The 19,853-nt window shown below is 37.2% G+C and overlaps 1 pseudogene; it reads right to left on the bottom strand.

The window, feature by feature from the left end:
* Positions 1-551: 551 nt before the first annotated feature.
* LOC121100114 lies at positions 552-18,079 on the bottom strand (annotated as a pseudogene).
* Positions 18,080-19,853: the final 1,774 nt, after the last annotated feature.

The raw sequence follows: 19,853 nt of genomic DNA, 5'->3' as shown, positions 1-19,853 counted from the left end.
CCCCCCCCCCAATGTAAGTAAAATTGATTCTTGAAAGCAGATGTCTTACTGAGACTTGTTTGGGAAATGGTAAGCAATTATTCAGCTGTAGCATTATTTTAGAATATGTTTTATAAAAAGTACAGGTAGATATAGACTGGAGATATAGAATAAGAAACTGTTCTATAGGCCTATAAATGTAAAGACAAAGTAATGTTGTATTTAGAGAAGACTTAATTACATTCTTTTTCATATTATTAAAACTATTAATACCTACCTTATATAAGAGTAATAAGAAAATATGTATAGGCTTCTCTCAGAGTATAGAACACATGATAGGAAATCAATAAATATTAAAATATATAGTCCTGAGTGCTTTTGCAATAGCTCAGTTTAGAAGTGATGAAGGATTTATCACTTCTTTTTTAATATAAAAATTCATTAAGTCAAAGTATGCAACAGATAAAACCTATAAAAAACAGATTTTTCCATCATAATCTGTTGTTTTACGAAATAATATTTTGAAAACACATTCTTCCAGTCGTTATACAGTTCTTAAAATACAAAAGAAATGAGATCCATAAGAAAGCCTAGTAGACCAGATTCTGTTTGCAGGGCTTTGTACGTTGGTGGTTATGTTTCAGTACATCCCACACCATCCACCTCCATTCCTGCCGCCTTACCCACAGTAACCTCCACCGCCTGCCCACCGTGGCCATAACCACACAAGCCATCAGGAGCAACATATCCTCCACTGTAATTCTTCGTCCTTCCCATTCTTACAACAGATCCATAATCTCTCTGGCCATTCCATCTCTGCTATAGCGCCCCATTCCAGAGCCTCTCATTCCAGACTAGAATTCAAGAAGACTTTAATGTAGTGATGTTGCCTGCTATTCTTATCGTTAGACACAGTAGCTACTGCAGCCTCATATGTCACACACTCTACATCTGCTTCTCCTGTTGCTCTGCCACCAGCTTCAGTATCAATATCAATTAGTATCAGATTTACTGGTGGGGAAAAGTAGCAATGTCATTTTCGGTTGAATTAAAAGGTAATCCTCTCATGGGTACAAAATGATCATCAAAAACCCCTGACCTTGCATCACCAGCTCCACCTAGCTGTGTCTACCCATACCATCTCTCAGTCCGTCATCAAAACTATCATTTCCATAGCCATAATCAGTATCACCATCATAGTTACCAAAGCCTCCACAACCAGGGATGTTGCGGAAGAAAAAGACAGGACAGATGTCAGAGATGGAACAAACATATTATTTACAGAATTCTGTTTAGTCGGTTAAATATATAGTGAGAGCCTAATGTGTGTCAAGGACTGTGCTAAGTGCTTTGAAATACAGCCAAGTTCTGATTCAATATGGGAGACAAGGAAAAGATAACCCCATAGTTTGGAAACAGTGTGGTTGTGAGAAAAATATTTAAATGAGTAGAATAAGGATGTCAGAAAGTTGGATCTGGATTGCTGGTACAGGTGAATAAGACACATCGTTTTATTCAAGTCCAAATAGGAAACTTGCTTTTGTTTTTAAGTAACAAAGTAAAATGCTGAAGTTCCTGCTATTATTTTTGGGAACTGTTTGGAAAATATTTGGAAAAATAATTTTCATCACCCCCCCCCCAGCTGCAGTATGATGGCTTTGATGAATACTTGATTTGGAATAAATGACCACTTTTTTTTTAAAGATTTTATTTATTTATTCGACAGAGACAGCCAGCGAGAGAGGGAACGCAAGCAGGGGGAGTGGGAGAGGAAGAGGCAGGCTCATAGCGGAGGAACCTGATGTGGGGCTCGATCCCATAACGCCGGGATCACGCCCTGAGCCGAAGGCAGACGCTTAACCGCTGTGCCACCCAGGCGCCCCTAAATGACCACTTTTATCTCACTGGCAATTTTACATAGCTGGAAAGAGCTGCTGAGATTTCGAAATGGGAAGTATGAAACTGTGGCTCAAACATCATTATTTCTTCAATATTTCCTCATCCTTTTTATGATACGTATACATCTTATAATAATATACATATTATTACTGATTTCCCTTCTGACATTTTTAGAATATTGATATTTTACTCTTCATTTGATTTAATATATGGCTCCAGATTTTGTCTTCAATCCAAAAGTTTCCTCTTAAAGAGAGATACAAATTTGAACGGCTTTCCTTTTCCCCAGTTTAGATTCCCCAGTGAATATTAGTTTACAGGTATTCAAGTACTGAAACCTCTTCAGAATCCATTGATTTCTCCAAGTTTCTTTCATATGGGAAATCTCTTCCTCTTGCCTCTAAAAAATTATTCTTATCAATATTTTGGAGAGCAACAGAGAGATGAAGGGTGTGGAGCATTTTCTGAAATAAGGTTTCTGTGGCGTGTGTGGATGTGTGTGCGTGTGTGTGCGTGTGTGCATGTGTGTACACATGCATGTGCTCATCTATGCCCATTGGTGGTGGTGAAGTATTTTTATTCTCCTTTACAAATAAAAATGTCTTATTCTAAAGAAGACACATAAACTATCAATGCAATGTGATGTTTTTGTTAAATAATAAGCAATAGAAGCACACAGAAATAAATATTTCTCATGGAGGTAAAATATATACAACTATAAAATCATAAATATACTGGAGAATTATAATATGAATTTGTAAATTGTATGCAAATAGCTTGAAACCAGATCTATAAAGACATAAATAAAGCAACAAGACTGAAAGGTTTATATGTTGGCTTGTTTATAGAGTAGCACAAACATTTTTCTTTTTTAATTGGCAATTAATTTTCGGCAGCCATCTAGGTACTTTCATGTCAAATTACTTTTCCTACACTAAACAAGATTAGGCATCCAAGCAGCAAAGTACTTACGTGAAAAGTGAGAAACTGACTGTCAAGTAGATATTTTCCACCTATAACCAATTAAAATGTTTCTTTTTTGATGAATGGGTGCTGTAATTTCACATTTTGTATTTTTACCCAAGTACACACCTGTATAACATCCCAGTTCACAAGGGCTAAAAGAGATGGGTACTGAGATTTCTGTTATTTCTTTCATGCAATACACCTTCAGAATGAATCAAGCATTTTTTTGTGCAGTTTAAAAGACAAAGCTTTCTTAGGCTACTGCACACAAAAATATATCCACAGTACATGTACATGTATATGTTTAAGTGTATATATGTGTGTATGTGTATATATCTACGTATGTGTGTTTTTAAGCTGTATACCTCAAAAAATATTTCCATCAAATGATTCTTAGTCTCTCAGTTCTTTGTAGATTATCATTTTACATTAAAATGTAGAGATGCCTGTATTTAAAAATTAGACCATTGACACATAAGGTAAAAAAGTAATGTATTATTGATAATCTTCAAGTGAATGACATAAAAAGGAAAATATTGATTTTTTGGAAGATGTCTCATTTTTCTTACTTCACAGAAGACTGATGAAGGTTCATGAGCCTATCAATATTATTTGAATTAATGCATATTCCCTACTATTGATTGCTTTAACAATGATTGTCATAACTGATTTATGGGCACTTATGCCTGTTAAATATTTTAAGAGGTAAATATCAGATTTGTATATATAAGTAGATTGACTTGAATAAACAATAGGGTTGGATGTTAACATTATACCTTTTGATTTAATCCATATTACAGTACATTATGCAAGATGTATTTTTAAGATAGCAGCAAAAATCCAACTAAAAGTTGATATTAGATCACCTTGCTTACAAGAGTTAAGTGCAGAATTCTCTCCAAGGTTAACAAAGTATTTTAAATTTTCAGGTAGCAATTCTCATGTCATTTGGAAATATATCTAACATCTATGAGAAAAACTAGGATCTATCAAACCAAAATATAAATTTTGAGTATCATTGTAATATACTTAAAATTGATTTGTTCCTGTTGCTTAAAATAGATCAGAATGTAGGATTATATTTCAGCTTTCCATGGCGACTGAGTGATACCCCGTACTTTCCAAACAAATGAGACAAGATGTGATGGTGTGGGAAGTGAAGAGAGGGTATATATGTTTTACGTCATCTGATATTTAGCATGAGTATCTTTGACTTGAGATGTTAGATATGATTACCAGAGTCATTTACCAAGGAACCTACTTTTTTCAAAACAAGTTTTATTGAGGTATCATGCACATACCATAAATTCACTTGGTTTAACAATACAATTGAATGGTTTTTAAATTGACAGACTTGTACAAACATTACCACAGTCTAATTTTAGGAAATTTTTGTACCTCAAAAAGATATGTGGTGCCCACTGCAGTCATTCCCTGTTCCTAAACCCAGCCCCAGACAACCAATGATCTACTTACTGCTTCTAAAGATTGACTTTTTCTGGACTTTTCACATAAATAAAATCATCCAAAATGTGGTCTTTTGCATTTGGCTTCTTTCGTTAGTATAATATTTTAGAGGTTGATCCATGTTGTAGCATGTATTAACAATTCATTCATTTCTATTACCAAATACTGTTCCATTGTATGGATAACCACAATTCTTTACACATTCACCAGTTGATGGATGCATGCATTTTTCCCACTGTTTAGCTATTACAAATATTTTTGCTGCGGTCATTCATGCAGAAATAGTATTGTGGACATATGCTTTCATTTCTCTTGTATACTCTAAACATGGCATTGCTTTATCATTTGGTAAATTTGTACTTTTTAAGAAACTGCTAAACTGTTTTTTAAATTGGCTAAGCCATTTTATATTTCTACCTCAGTGTATGATGGTTCCAGTTTGCTACATCCTTGACAATATGTTTTCTATTTTCTTTTGATTATAGCTATCCTAGTAGATGTGAAGTGGTAAGTCATTGTGGTTTTGAGTTGCATTTCCCTAATGGCTAATGATGTTGTACATCTTTTTGTAAGCTTATCAAGGTATGGGTATTCAAATCCTTTGCCCATTTTTTAACTAGATTATCTGTCTTTTTTTGGTTTTGGTATTTTGTGTAAGAAATCATTATCTAATCCAAGATCATAAGGAGTTATTTTTATGTATTCCTGTTAGGATTTTATAATGTTAGCTTTTACATTTACATCAATGATACATTTTGAGTGAATTTTTTTATGGTGTGAGGTAGAAGTCCAAGTTCATTCTTTTGCATGTGGATATTGTCTCAGCACCATTTGTTGAAAAGACTATATTTTCCCCCGTTGAATTGCCTTCCCCCCCACATCACATTTTCCTTTCCTTTTTTTTTTTTTTTTTTGCATATCTCTTAACTTTTCCTTGAAAATTGGACATTTTAGGTACTATAACAGCTCAGGATCTTAACTCTACCTACCTCCTCGGGGTTAGTGCTATTGTTTGCCTAGTTATCATTTATCTGTTTAGTGAGTTGAATGAACTAACTATGTGAAGTTTATTTCTATTGCAATACACAGTTGTTTTTCTGGTTTTTATATTTTTACCTGACTACTGGGTAATTGTCCCAGGTCAGCGTAAGTCACTTAGTGGTCAAAAGTTGTGCCTAAGTTCCCTTGGCCTGCTGGATTTTTACCCTTTGCAATTCAATGCATGTTTGGTTGGAGGCTACTATCATCATTGTTCAGAGTTCACATTTTTGCCCCCATCTTCCACTCCTTTTGCTTAGAACAGATTGCCTATGACAGGTTTGATTTTATTGTTAAAACTGGCTTATTAGTAACTGCTTTTGAGTCACAGTAGCTTATTGTTCAGCCAATATTTGGTTAGAGGTTGTGCTTAAGCTCCTAGTTCCAGTGAAGCTTTTGCTTTTTGCTTCGGATCTGTGTGTGACTTGGCGAATGTTTTCATTTCTGTGCCCTCTTCTCCTCTAATTGCTCTGCAGTTCCTTCAGCTTTCGCACAGCGTTGCTGTGCCCCAGGGTTAAATGTGATCCCAGTAGTTCTTTCTTAGCTATTTTTTTTTTTTTTTTTTTTTTTTGCTACTGGTAGAGCTATGTGTACCCTTTTAGTTGCTCTCTACCAAGATCACAATTGTTTATGACATCTTCCCTTTCTTCCAGAGGCATGGAATTCTTCACACTCTTTTCCAAACAAAGTCAATTTTCTCAGGCAAAACTGTGAAACTTTTTGTCTCTATGTTTTGTCTTTCCCATTGAGTAAAACTTTTGTATAACTCACAAGATCTGGAACCAGGGACAATGACCCATTTCTCCTGGAGTGACACACTTGCTCTATGACCAGGAGCTGTGCAGGAGGTGGAGAGTGTTCCCATCTTGTTGGCTGTCCCTTCCTTAGAACCTCCACCCTAGAAGCAAGGTGGGTTGGGGATCAGGGGGCCCTGTTCTGATCTTGTAATGTCTGGAATAGAGATTTTGCCTTGTGAGTGGGGACTGGATGACAGAAGGGAGCCTTGGCTTTCTTGGCTATGTTGGCCCAAAAGACTGCTTCAGCAATATGGAGGTGGGGAAGTGATACCAGTTGTTTGTAAATCTCATGGTAATACAGTTTCTTAGACTGGGAACTAGAAGGGGAAAAGTCCTGTAAGATGAATCTTTTGAGTGTGGGAAGGCAAGGGATTGTAGCTTAAATGCCACAGACCCTCACCATTCTTACTAAAATTTAGTAGATTTTATTGAATGATTATTTTTTTTCATTTGTTGTATGCCCTCAGAACAACTCACGAAGACTTAAACTAGTTGCTTTTTTAAAAAAATAATTTTCTGCATATAAATGGTTGCTTTGTTGGAGAGAGTTTTCTGAGGTTCTCACTCTGCCATTACAGAAGAAATCAGTCTCTTAAGGAACTTTCTTTTAAAGATAAATGTTTTGTTTCTGTTTTTAAAAAAACAAAACATAAACATTTTAGGGATTCAAATATATTACAAGCTTTTGTAAATATTACTAAACTCAAATGTTTCTGTCAAAATGAATATCTTGACTAAAAATGCAAAATGGCAGCCCTTTATCAACCAGAAGAAACACATATAATGCCATTATCGTTAATTTTTTTTCTCCTGAACAGTATTTAATTGTTCTTGATAAAGTACCATTTGATATCACCAACACCAAAGTCATTGTTAGCATAAATTTTAATTGGTAATTTATAGTCTAATTGCTAATCCCATTCTGCCCTAATTTATAATTCTACCTATGTCATAAATATGAATGGATAGTTTCTAACATATACTATCAAGCATTTGTTCAAGGACTTCCTTTAATTACTTCCATTATTACTGATCCTGTGGTGTAGGTGGGAAAAATTTGGGTAACCCTTTGGATGCTACCACTGTTTTATGTGTCAAAATTGGATTAGAAACTATGCATAATGCAAATAACCATGTAATTATTTTGAATTTACAATGTATTTACTATGTAATTGCATAGTAAGTACCATATAATTACAAGATGATTACATGATTATTTCTGCCTTTTACACAGCTTTAAAAGCAAAAGATTTTGTTGCAATTATTATTGGCATTTATTGGTAAGTGTTACATAGTAGGGAACAAAATATTTATCATGTAATCAACGAAGCAAGCAACTGTTATTGTCTCTTTTCAGTTGCTAAATTATATTTTAAAGTTATTGGAGTGAACCTAAAACTACTCTAAAAAATAAAGTTTATGAATTAAAAAAAAGTTATTGCACTCAAAGAGTTAGCCGTAAGTATAGGACATAAATTGATATCTCGGAGGTAACTGATTATTCTCGACATCATTCTGTTTACTATGGGTGTATATTTTTAACTGAAGCTCTGAAGTTGAGGTTTTTAAAAATATTTGAAGAAAATTTTATTTGGCCAGCGTAGAAACTCAAGAACTAAAGTGGAAATAATACTTACAAATATCTGTACTTATAGAATAAAACATCATTATTTTCTTGTGTTTACCCATAGTTTAACTTCCCTAGTTTTGAGAAATAATTGACATACATCGCTGTAAAAAATTAAGGTATACAGCATGATGGTTTGATTTACATTTATTGTGCAATGATTACTGCAGTGGGTTCATCTAACATTCACCTTCTCATAGAGTACAATAAAAGAAAAAGAAAAAAGTAGAGAAAAAAGGGAAAAAATTCTCCTGTTAGGATTTACTCTCTTCTCACATTTCCTACGTATCCTACAGCAATGTCAGCTATAGTCATTGTGCTGTACATCATGTCCCTACTGCCTATGCATCTTATATTTGGAAGTTTGTATCTTGACCATCTTCTTATAATTCCCCCTCCCCCCACCCTTTGGTAATCACAGTGTGATCTCTTTTACTATGTGGGTTTTTGTTTTGTTTTGTTTTGTTTTTAGTTGACACAGGTAAGCGAGTATATGTTTTTCTCTGTCAGACTTATTCCACTTGGCATAATGCCTTCAAGGTCCATCCAAGTTGTTGCAAATGGTAGAGTTTTCCCATTTTTATGGCTGAATATATTCCTTTGTATATATACCACAACTTCTTTATTTATTCATCCACGACTGGAGACTTGGGTTGCTTCTATATCTTGGCTATTGCAGATAATGCTGCTATGAACATGGGGGTGCAGGTAGCTTTTCGAGTTGGTGTTTTGAGTTATGTTTTCAAGTTAGTGGTCTTCATGTGTTTATTAATTTTCCAGTTTTCCTCTTGCTGTTGATTTCTATTTCATGCCATTGTGGTCAGAGAAGATACTTGGTATGATTTGAATAGGCTAGGGTGTGCACTGGGTTCCCTGGCAAGGTGAGGCCATGGGTTTTGCTCTGCAGATGAGGGAAGCCACAGGCTATGCTCTCTGTTCATGTGCCGCTGTATGTAGGGCTTTTGAATAGGCTATGCATCTTCTCATGTGCTCTTCTTAGCTTCCCTGGTTGTACATGCTAAAGTCTGTATTCAGTGATGAGTGAGGCTATGATTTAGATTCTCTGCCTGGGTGCAGGAGGAGAAACAGCTCTAAAGCTAGTAAAACTCTTTGTTTGTTGTTTTAACTCAAGCCAACCCCTGCACAACCCAAGTTTCCTGGCTGAATAGGGCCACCGCCTTTGCTTGGCAAACTATAGACTCTGCCTGCCCTCCTCAGGGCTCACTGCGCCGTGCAGAGGCACTGTGGGGCCACACAGATCCCAGGAGTTGCCGTCAGCCCTTCTGGTCAGATGGAGTAGGAAGACACTTTCTACGGTGGGTAGTGCTATATCTCAGCTCCTTTGCCTGGGTAGGAGGGAGAGAGGCTGCTCCAGGTAACTCTCAATTTCCAAAACAGGCTCTATGCTGGGAGCTACCCGCGGCCTTGACTATGAATTAATCCCCCTGCCTGTACAGAGCATGGGGACTCCTCATATTTGGTAATGGCTTTGCTTAGATGGTAACAGCTGTGGCCACCCACCTCTTGGCTGGAGCACCATGGGGCCACATAGCTTCTAGGACTTGTTACTAGTTCTTCTGGTCAGATGGGGCCAGAAGACATTTTCTACAGAGTGGATGGAAGGCTGTGGCTCTGCTCCTTGCTTGAGAGTAGACAAACTGGCTCTAGGACCAGCAAAACTCTTCATTTGAAGATTCAAATAAAGTAGATCTCCACATGGCCAAATCCCATGGTCGGAATGTGGCACCAACTTGGTTCTGCAGATGAGCAAAACTGCTGGTCAGGATTACTACTTGGGCACTGCAGGTATGTACTTGCTCTGCCAAGATCCATATGCTGATTGTTGCAAGGCCCTCCCCCTTTGTTTGTCACAGTCAGATTCCCAGTGGATTAGTCCCACAGATTTCCCTGCAATTCCTGTGGTGTCAGATTAGAGTAGGGGCTCCGATAAAGTGACCCCAGTTATGGGGAGGGAGGATGGCTGTCTCCATGGGTTCTCTTTTCCCACTGAAGGAACCAGAGGCTCAGAGGAGTCCTCTCTGCACGGTGCTGCATGACCTGAGGAAGGAGCAATGTGGTCAATAGGTAGCTACTTCCCTTACACTAATAATGTTTTCTGTCTTGGTATTTGTGGTGCAGGGAGAACTTTAGCCTTACTCCCGTGTTCTCGGATTCTCTCCATGGTATCTTGTTCTGGAATAGTTGTTGGAGGTTCTTCTTGTGTTAGGAGACTGAAGTCAAGGAACAACCTATTTTGCCATCTTAATGATGTTACTCACCCATACTTTTTTAACTTTATAAAAATAAGCATTTTAATTTAGAAAAACATTAGAGTTACAGGAAAATAATAAAGGTAGTATGGAGTTTTCACATACCTTATATACCCAATTTCTATTATTATTAACATCTTGCATTATACGGTATACCTCTCGGTTGTGACAGTTTCTCAGACTTCCCTTATTTTTGATGACCTTGACAGTTTTGAGGAATATTGCCTTAAGTATTTGTAGAATATCTCTCAGTTGGGTTTTGTTGAATGCTTTTCTTTTGATTGGACTGTGATTATGTGTTTTGGGGAGGTAGAGCACATTGAGGTGCTAATAAGATCAGATTATATGAAGAGTACATAAAGTAAGTATGATTTATAACTATTGTTATTAACCTTGATTGCCTGGGGAAGGCAGTGTTTGTCAGAGTTCTTAACTGAAAAATTATTCTGTCTTTCCATGTTGTACTCTTGAAAAGATGTCAAAATTCACATCCCATACTTAAGTATAGGGAAATTATGTTCAATCTCCTTGAGGGCAGAATATCTATATAAGTTATTTGGAATTCTTCTGTGTGGTAGGTGTATCTGTTTCCCCCCTACTTACTTATTTATTCCATTATTTATTTATATCAGTATGATCTCATGGATAATTATTTTATACTTTGAGTTTTAATCTATATTGTGTTGCTCATTTCGTCTTTGGCCATTGAAAGCTCTTTTAGCTGGCTTCTGTGTCCCTTAGACATCCTGGGTATTGTGAATTTTTATTGAGCAATTATATATAAAGCACTATGTGCAGTTGTATGAAGATTTTTGTGTGGATGTGTTATCAGATCTGTTGAGTATATATCTAGAAGTGTGATTGCTAGAGTATGGTGAGACTATAATTAGTTTTATAAGAATCTGACACTCTGTCTTCCAAAGTGGTTGTACCATTTTGTGTTCTCACTAGTAATAAAAGTGAGTTCCTTCTGCTTCACATGATTGTCAACAATTGGAATTGCATTGTTTTGGATTTAGTCATTGAAATAGGTATTCAGTAGTATCTCATGGTTGTCTTAATTTGCAGTTATGATGACAAACTCCATGAACATATTTTTGTACACTTATTTGCCATCTATACGTCTTTGGTGAGGTATCTGTTAGATATGTTGCCTATTTTCAGATTGAGTTGTTAACTTTTATTGTTGAGTTTGACAGTTCATTATATAATTTGTGTATATAATTCTTTATCAAATATGTGATTTTGAAATATTTTCTCACAGTCTGTGATTGTATTTTGTTTCTCTTAATATCTTTTGCTGAGAAGTTTTTAATTTAAATAAAGTTCAGTGATCAATTTTTTCTTTCATGAATTGTGCTTTTGGTGTTGTGTCTGTATTAGTTTGCTAGGGCTGTTGTTACAATGTACCACAATTTGATTAGTTTAACAACAGAAATTTATCCTCTTACAGTTTTGGAGGCTAGAATTCCAAGATTAAGGTGTCAGTAGGGCTGTGCTTTCTCTGAAAGTGCTAGGGAAGGATCTGTGCAAAGCTTTTCTCCTGGCTTCTGATAGTACTTTGGTTTGTGGCAGCTTAATTCCAATTTTCATTTCAAACACTCTCTCTGTGTCCAAATTCCCTCTTGATATAAGGACACCAATCATATTGGATTAGAGGCCTCTCTTACCACAGTATAGCCCCATCTTGACTTAACTAATTGTATTTCTGTAATCCTATTTCCACATAAGGCCGTATTCTGAGGTATTAAGAATTAGAACTTCAACATACATATTATGGGGGCCCAACTTAACCCATAACAGTCACTAAAACTCATTACCAAACTCATGGTCACATAGATGTTCTCCTATGCTGTATTGCAGTTTAGCAGAATTGCATTTTACGTTTAGGTCTATGATCCATTTTGAGTAACTTTTTTGTAAGTTGGAAGATTAGTGTCTAGGTTTATTTATTTAATTTTTTTGGATATGGTGTTGCAGTTGTTACATTACCACTTGTTGAAAAGATTAGGCTTTCTTCATTGAACTGCCTTTGCTCCTTTGTCAAAGATTAGTTGACTGTACTTGTGTGGGCATTTTTCTGGGTCCTCTATTCTGTTCCCTTGATCTATATATCTATTCTTTCACCAATATCATGCTGTCTTAACTACTCTACCTTTGAAATAAGTTTTGAAATCAGCCTGTGTGAGTCCTCTAATTTTTTTTGCCCTTCAGTACTGTGTTGGCTATTCTAGCTCTTTTGCTTTTCAATATGAACTATAGAATGAGGTAAATTTGGAGGGGATTATGTTAAGTGAAATAAGTCAAGCAGAGAAAGACAATTATCATATGGTTTCACTCATATGCGGAACATAAGGAAGCGTGGAGGACCACAGGGGAAGGGAGGGGAAACTGAATGGGAAGAAATCAGAGAGGGAAACAAACCATGAGGACTCGACTCTGGGAACCAAACTGAGGATTACAGAAGGGGGGCGTGAGGGGATGGGGTAACAGGGTGATGGGTATTAAGGAGGGCATGTGTTGTGATGCGCACTGGGTGTTATAAGCAACTAATGAATCATTGAACACTATATCAAAAACTAATGATGCACTATATGCAGGCTAATTGAACATAATAATAAAAAAAGAATGAGGTAAATTTTCCCAAGTACATGATAGGATTTCTTGAAAATTTCAGCAATCATAACAAAAAGAGCAAATTATTGGCCTTGCTTTCCATGGCTAACATAGTTTATTGTCTGAGTGACTCAGCTATAAGGTGGAAACTTTTGTCTTTTAAGAGAATAAGGCAGGAGGAACTTCCCTAGCCCTCGGTGTCTCAGATATGAAGGCATGGAGAGGACCATGGTGGATGCCTTTTTAGTGAAGAGCTTCTGCTTCTGCAGACAGAGGCTGCGTTGTTCCCTGAAGTATTGCCCTCTTCTGTTGCTGATGTGTGCTACCAGCTCGCACCTGGAGAAGCCTGAAAACCTAGGCAGTGCATTTCAATATTATTGTACGTAGAAATCACCAAAGGATATTGTTGAAATGTATATTCTGATTCAATATGTCTGGGGTGGGCCATGATTTTGTACATCTAACAAGCTCTTGAGTGACGCTGCTGCCATTATACAAACTACGCACTGAGTAGCAGAGAGCCAGAGTTTTTCTCAAACTTTAGCACGCACAGAGCGATGGAGGCTGTTTGTTAACACACAGACTGTTGAGCTTCATGTCCAGAATTTCTGATTCATTAGGTCTGGGATGGGCCCTTTGAATTTGAATTTCTAACTCACTCTCAGGTTTTGTTGAGGCTGATGACCAAGGAACCACAATTTGAAAAACAGTGATCCAGAATTCTAACCTACAACTACCTCAAAATGGAGAAGTAACAGTATTCTAGCCCATTTGACAGGCTGGAGAAAAAAAAACCAAAATCGTCTCCCTATCCCTCACCGCTTATTGACTCAGCTGTTGTCTCCATGATAGAAAGCCTTATCTGCATGTATGCTGAGGGAGATCACACTTACTGGCAGTGCTGGTGGTCATAATTAAAATGGCCCAGCCACTAACAAAGATGGTTTTTGAAAGATTTTATTTATTTATTTGATGGAGAGAGAGAAAGAGGGAGCACAAGCAGGTGTAGCAGCGGAGGGACAGGGAGAAGCAGGCTCCCCGCTGAGTAGGGATGAGATGTGGGGCTCAACCCCAGGACCCTGGGATCATGACCTGAGCTGAAGTCAGATGCTAACTGATTGAGCCACCCGGATGCCCCACAAAGATGATTTTATGTTAGCTTTTTTATATACATAGACAGTAATATCATTATTATAACTACTACTATAAGTAGCATTATTATATCTAATACATAAATAATAATTTCATCCATAATTAAAAGATGAGGCCAAAATTGTCACTCATACATTAGATTATAACTACATATTTCTAAGAACACTAAAAAAGTATAGCCAAAAATAAATAAGTAAAGAAAGTTGACTATTTAAGGGGTCTTAGTGGTTCAGAGGAGAAAAACTAAGCCACAGAATCAGAATAGGTTACTCATATGACATTAATATAATTGAAGACATGAGATAATTTATCATTTTTTTGATACAAATTCTTGTGATGATTCAAATAAATATTGCAATGTGAGATTTGAGAATTGCATAACAATTTTTGGAAATAATAAAAACAAATCAACAGGATGATTTGTGAAATGTAAAGAAATCAAGAGGAAAAAGACCCCACAAAAACAAAATAAAATGGACTCCAGCTTGTTGGAAATGGCCCTACCCTTTCCCAAATGCTAATGGGTCCTCAAACAGTTGCTGAGCCTGAACACCTCTTTCTCCACATTTTGTACTTAATTATTCAGCAAATCTACTAGAGCCCTGCCTTCCATAGGCATAGGAAGTTAACCACTCCCCACCTTCCCCACTGCTAATACACTAGGCCAGACAATGTTTTCTTTCACTTGGTATTAACATACCTGCTTAAATGCCCCTTTGCTTTCCCCTATGTGCCCAGCAGTGTATCCTCAACATTGGCTCAGAGTGACCCATTTAAAACATCAGGCAGATCAAATCACTGCTCTTTTCAAAATTCGTTAATGGTTTTTTACTATATGCTATAAACTCATTTGTTATAATCCTCCAAAGCATCTCACACGCTGGCCCTTGTTACTTTTTTCACCACCATCTTTTTGCTCTTCTCCTGTTGCTCATTCCAGTCCTCACACCTGCTGGCCATGCTCCTAGCTCCAGGTCTTTGATGTTTCCTTTGCCTGCTTCTCCAGAAATCCATGAGTTGCTCCCTCACCTACTTCAGCCTTTGATTAAATGTCATCTCCACAATCAGGCCTTTCTTGACTGCCCTAAAGTAGTAACTGCTTCTGTTCCATACTCCTTCCTCCCTCCCCTACTTTATATTTCTTCCTAGCACTTATTATCTGACATCAAACATATTTTTCTTATTTGTTGCTTACAGAATCCAGAATAAGTTATAAGAAAATACATCCCTTGGGGGGGAGGCAGAATTTCTGTTCATTGCCCTATACTTAAGAGAGTGTTTGAGGGGCGCCTGGGTGGCTCAGTCTTTAGGCATCTGCCTTCGCCTCAGGGCGTGATCCTGGCGTTCTGGGTTCGAGACCCACATCAGGCTCCTCTGCTGGGAGCCTGCTTCTTCCTCTCCCACTCCCCCTGCTTGTGTTCCCTCTCTCACTGGCTGTCCCTCTGTGTCAAATAAATAAATTTAAAAAAAAATAAGAGTGTTTGATAATTCAAAACAAAAATACAGAAGATTGGGAATTATCAGTGAAAATATAAAATATGTGAAAGACAAATCCAGAGAATCTTATAACTGAATGATAAAAGTTCAATGGAAAAGAAAAGAAGGTAGGTGAAGAAAAAATAATCAAAATAGAGAATGCTATCCTAAAATCTTTTTTAGATTAAGAGTGCACAGAAAATGCCTGGGTAGATTAATACATGTATAGACTGTAGCACTAAAGGTAACATTCTAGAAACTTGTCAGACATAATAGGTTACTTGCCAAGAATGAGAACCAGATTGCCATTTTTTCAAAACTGAAATTTAAAATACACGTAACAATATTTATGGACTTAAAATAGAAACAACTGTGTTTCTAGAAGACTGCATGTGTCGTAAGGGAAACAAAAAGCAACTCATGGAATCTCCCATTTGTGATGATGATTGCTAGCTTCTACTATGGTATTAGATTTGTATCTGACCCAATGTCTGCCCAGCCATAATACACTTCCCCACCACTAGGGTTAGCTGAGGCCACATGACTAAGTTCTTGACAGTGAGTTAAGGAACAGAGTGATAAATACCGGTCTGTGGTCTATGACGTTTGGGTGTGCCTTGTTCACCACACCCTTTTCCCTCCCCAGTTTCTACCACTTAGAAAATTCAATGCCAAGGTAAATTTAAAAGAAATCCAAGTCTCTCATTAACTTTGAGGAGCAGAGATGCTTTACAAACCCAGAACATTCACATCAATGTGGTAAAGAAGAAACCTTCCCCCAAATGAAGAATTCTTATTTCTTAGCTCAGTGGGCAGATCCAGTGCCAGGCAATGTTAAGGAATAAAATCACACATGGATCATGGATCTGTATCTAGGTACATTTCTGAAATCTAAGGGGAGAAATATAAAACTTCATTTTTTAGCCACTGAGTTATGAGTTTCCATCATATCCAAATCATTCTATCACAGCTTTCCATCATCCAAAATAATATAGTAACTACCCATTTGCCTTTTCTCTAAAGATTACCCAATTGAGTATTTCATGGGAAGAAAGAGTAACTTTTACTTCTTAATATATCTCTCTAGTGTTGTAATGATGTGTGCTATTTTTTATTGTTTTTTTCCTAATAGAAATATTAATTGTAGAAGAAACTGAAAAATCCATAATTTAGTATGTCAAGTCAAATAATTGAGCTGAATTGGTTATTAAGAAAAGACAATATATACATAGAAATATATCTATATCTATATATATGTATATATATTTCTCATCCTATAAGACTCAATTCAGATATTTCCTTCTCCCACAGAATTCTGTCCATACATTTTATGAGTATGAGAATTGTGAGATTTTATGAGAATCTGTCTAAATGTTACCTTCTCCTTCTAGACTGTGAAAACCTTGAAGACAAGAAATTCATCCTTTTTGTTATTTATGAAGAAATACTATTCATAATTATATTAACTAAGAGATGGACTTGATTATGCACTATAAAAATAATCCAAAACTAGTAAGATAAAGAGTAGATGGAAAATGTAAATTCTTGTATTTGTGTTCAATATAGCAATTTTACAAGGGCAGGAAGAGAAAGGCCTAGCTTAACTACAGTTCATATAAAATGGCTTATGAGATTTTGTTAACTACACAGCCTGTGAGTCAACAATGTAACATGGCTGCCAAAATAAGCAATAAGCACAATGAAAATGTTTCACTTTGCCAGGCTCAATAAACATTATTTTGCTGTTCTGATGGCCTCTAATTAGGATAATTAAGAACTGAAGTGTCAACATTGGCCCCATCTACTAATTTCCTGATTGTTCATGGACGTTAGCCATTCCACATTTTGTTGCTCTGCATTCTACCACTCTGCTCCTTTCGCACTGCATAATAAAGGCCTATGAGTCACTCCTAGCTGCTCTGATGCATGTGTTAGACAGTTCGCATAAATGTCCACAGAGCTGATGTGATCAGATATGCAGTCATAGAACTAGCAAGAGACATTAGGAAATTGCTTTAATATCAGTTGTATTTTTGGACAAATAGTGGTTTTAAGACTTTCTGATCAGCACTAAATTGGATATAATAAATAGGAAGTATTCAGACAATCTGCTACAAGGTTGTGCACATTTCTCTCACCTGAGCCCATACACTACCTGATGTTTTCCCATCATTAAAAACACAGCCCTTTATGTTTCCTTATCTATTGCCTCCCTCCCAGATGTAAATGTCTTAGATCAGGTTTCTGAAGCGCAAGGCGTGACACAGAGGTCTGGGTGCACATTAGTTATTAATGAAGGACTTTTGAAGAAAAACTTAAGGGAGTAGAATAGGATAATAAAGGGAAAAGTGACAAGCAAGAATTTGAGTTCAGGTCAAGCCTAGGCTTTACCTGACTTACATAAACTGCTGTGTTACATTGTTCACATTTGAGGCAAGAAGATCAGCCTGTAAACCCTGTATCAGGGTATCATGGGCTGTGAGCATCCCTTGGGGTTAGAGCAGGTTTGTATACTTCCAGTGTAAGGTAGCTCCAATCAGCCAATAAGGATTTCCATAGAAAGAGTGGCACCTACTACTAGTAGCAGCCAACATTCACAGCAGCTCAGAAATGGCCTGTGACACAGAACCAGGACAGGGAATCTGGAGTAGATGGGGGCATCATCCGCGTATAGCTTTTCCAGAATTCTGTGGTCAAAATTCCTGAGAAAATTTACAAGAGGAGAGTTCCTTGGAGAACTTGCGGCCCACTAGCATGGATGCTGCAGTTAGCACCAAGGCTGGAACTACCATTCTAACTTCCCCTCACTCTTGCATAGCACTTCTGCTAGACTGGGGGCTTGCAATGTAGAATGACCCCGACCCAGAAGTTGGAGAATGTTGGTGTCTGGGCCTCATGTTACCATGCACTTATCAGATGTGGATAAGTTACAGTTTACAGTTAAAACTCATTTACAGTTAAAACTGGGCATGCAAGTATCACCAGTTACCTCAGTGGATTGTTTGAATATCACATATATTTCTTCCTTCCCTAATTACAAAGCAGAAGCTCTACCTTTTGATTATAATCAGAGTCAGTTATCCCTGTGAGACTGTATACATGTGGAACGAGTCCAAAGTGACCCTCCAGCAGTCCTAGATTTAGTCTTACTGTGTTTCCTGTTAGAAGGATCATCCCTTTGAAAATGAGCACCTCTGAACTAACAGATCCTGGAATTTTAGCGAAGAGATCCATGAATTCCTCAAGTGGGTACCTAGAGGGATTGGTAAGTGCGGCTGTATTAGGGACTGAATTGTACCCCACAAAATCCGTATGTTGAAGTCCTAACCTCCAGTACCTCAGAATGTGGCATTATTGGGCATAAGGCCTTTAAAGAAGCAGTTAAGTTAAAATGAGGCTGCTAGGATGGGCCCTCACCCAATATGACTACTATTTTTATAAAGAGAGGAAATTTGGACATAAACAGAGATCCCACAAATGTGTGTGGCTAGAGAAAAACTATGTGAGGACACAGCAAGAAGGTGGTCATTTGCAAATCTAGAAGAGAGACCTCAGAAGAAACTAAAGCTGCCAACACCTTGATCTCGACGTCTAGTCTTCAGAACTGTAAGAAACAAATTTCTGTATTTAAGTCACCTATAGTGTTTTTTTTTTTTTTATAGCAGCCCTATCATGGGGCCACTGCTGCTTTACCTCTCATTTTCCAGTCCCACATATTCTGTTTACTGGAGATAAAGTGCCACATAATGCCTAATTTAAAGGAGCATATCCCATAATAAAGATGAGCACCCCTTCTTTGCAAGGATATGGTTTCTCCATTTTTTATGAGGTTAGTCTACTACTCCTTTGGCAAGTGTCTTTGGGATGACGTCGTAGGTAGTGAGACCAGTGGATCCCATGGTTTTGAGTGTACTGCCATTCTAACTTCACCATAAAACAGGTCCCTTTGTCTAAGATGACATCCTATGGTATCCCGTGTCAATGAGAAATGGCACTTACAGAATGATGGAATAAGGAGATTTACAACATCTTTCCAACAATGACAATAAACTGGACAAATTTCTCAAAAACAACCATTGCAGTTCTCTAAAAAACAAAAACAAAAACAACAGGTTGTGAAAAGATTTTTTTTTAAGAAAAATTACTGAATCTTACGTAAGAACAGTAGAAGACTATGGGGTTTTATATCCCACCTCTCTACTCCCAGGCACTCTAATCCTGTTCCACCAGAGATGATTCAGAGCATGCAAAAGCTCCGTGACCATTGCTGAAAACAATACTGATCTTGATAGCAGTCCACCTTATAGCTACCTGAAGTTGTGATACTGGTTATGGCAAGCAACAGATGAGCAGATAATGTTTATCTGTTTATCTAGAAGATCTGAAGAGTAAGACAATCACAATGTTTTTATAAACTACCATATATTCTAGGTGGTCTCAAAGGCTATGCACATATATATGCACAAGGTAGCACATAAACTTTGGAGAGACTGGAGAGGCCCTAGTAATTTCCATGACCCTGGATGAATGTAAGGCCATGTGCAGGTTCACAGAAGACATGACAAG

The sequence above is a fragment of the Ursus maritimus genome, unplaced genomic scaffold, assembly GCF_017311325.1.
Source record: "Ursus maritimus isolate PB19 unplaced genomic scaffold, ASM1731132v1 scaffold_10, whole genome shotgun sequence".
Taxonomy (NCBI): domain Eukaryota; kingdom Metazoa; phylum Chordata; class Mammalia; order Carnivora; family Ursidae; genus Ursus; species Ursus maritimus.
This window is presented reverse-complemented; position numbering and strand designations above follow the sequence as displayed.